Source organism: Adiantum capillus-veneris, chromosome 2 (genome assembly GCF_014529385.1).
Source record: "Adiantum capillus-veneris isolate H3 chromosome 2, ASM1452938v2, whole genome shotgun sequence".
Taxonomy (NCBI): Eukaryota; Viridiplantae; Streptophyta; class Polypodiopsida; order Polypodiales; family Pteridaceae; genus Adiantum; species Adiantum capillus-veneris.
In genome coordinates, this window is record NC_140932.1 from 180,188,747 (window position 1) to 180,190,523 (window position 1,777).

At 46.1% G+C, this 1,777-nt stretch overlaps 1 pseudogene; it reads left to right on the forward strand.

Annotated features, from left to right (window-relative positions):
* Positions 1-442: 442 nt before the first annotated feature.
* On the forward strand, positions 443-1,100 carry LOC147464168 (uncharacterized; annotated as a pseudogene).
* Positions 1,101-1,777: the final 677 nt, after the last annotated feature.

Genomic DNA, 1,777 nt, shown 5'->3' on the forward strand with positions numbered 1-1,777 from the left:
AAAAAACGTACACACAAAAACCGCCCCCTTTAAATATTCCTTGATTTTCTCTTTGTTTCTTTCACTCACACACACCACATACACACACACACAAAAGACCCTCCACTTAAATATTCCTTGAATTTCTCTCTTTGTCTCTTTCCCTCAATCACTCCTTGATTTTCTCCTTTTGTCTCTTTGCCCTCTTTCACTCACCCACACAAAAGATCTCCATTAAACACTCCCTTGATTCTCTCTTTTTTGTCTCTTTCTCTCACTCGAATTTACACACACACATACGTCCAAAAAAAAAAAAAAACTTTATAGAAAAAAAGGATTTTTTTTTCTTTCTTTCTTTGCTTCTCACACATATTCCACACGCATCACACGCCCCACATACTCGACGCTCATGTGCATATACACATGATTAGATACATTTAGAGCAGATACGTCCGAGAGTTAGGTTTTGCCAGATTTGAGTCCGATTGTGCGTGTAAACCTTGATATAGTGCAGATTTTGATTTTAGTCTACATTTCACGAGTTGAAGAGGTTTAGAGGCCTATCACACGTCGAGAGCGCACATATGATGGCCATGACCACTTCGTGCCCTGAGTACACATTGCTCACACTTGTAGGCGAGCACAGAGGCCGGCCCTTTTACACGGACACATATGGATATTTCTTTGTCCAGTGCCGCACCTCCTTTGGACCTACACAGACTCTCCAGGTAGTGCAAGTCCTTCACGACGACACGCGGGATGGCACATTTAGAGATGACTATCGCGCCACGTATGTGGTCGATCATTTGATTAGGCTAGAGGAGAGCTAGTACACGCAGATGATTGCCTTGAGGCCTTCGACCATCCCGTGAAGGTTACATTACAGCGGGTAGGTCCTCGAGTGATCTATATAGATAGTGCTCAACGCATATATCGATTAGAGTGTCGCACTTCTGGTAGACGCCTATCCACAGATGTTGTGACACTAGTTGGCGAGCCTAAAGAGATATGCTACATGAGCACCACATGCATTGAGCTTTACTTTTTAACTTGTGGATTGCCGTACGATCCTTGATCGACCCAGCGCCCTACTTCGAGTAGGAGTGCCTCACCTCCTTTAGACACAGTGCCACCACCCACATCACTCATGAAGCCACCGCAAGGATTCTCCTCACCTAGACTTGATTTGCCTCCAAGCGTTTTGAGCTATCACGAGTCTAGAGCGATGTACACGGCGAATGCTAGCACTTTGCGTACCACTCATAGTGAGCCACAGATAGAGACCCAGAGCCTTCGAGACACGTACTTTAGAGAGTCTCAACCTCGACACCTTGCACTATCTAGAGACCCATGCCAGCCTTTGATGACACAGATTAGAGAGCATACGAGAGAGTCTATGAGGACCACATCACCCCAGTTGAGAGCACCAGAGGTAGGTCCCGGTAGATCACCCATTGTAGATATGAGTGCCCCTAGACCACTGACCCCCACCCTTCAGACACTGTCCGAGACTAGAGAGACTAGGGATAGCATGAGAGATATAGATAGTCACATCTTGCATATAGTAGGCCGATCTCCACGAGGGGTTGCATATTATGTTGACACTTATGATCACGCCTTTGTGAGGCTAGCCACCCTGCAACGCATGATGTCTACACCTAGGCAGATTGTGAGATCCTACCCACAGGCCGATAGAGCAGTTTTTATTGAAGAGCTCGGAGAGCAGTATCTCTTGATTGAGACCCTTGATTTTGATGACATTGAGCGAGCACACCCAGATGACATCCTAGACACAGAC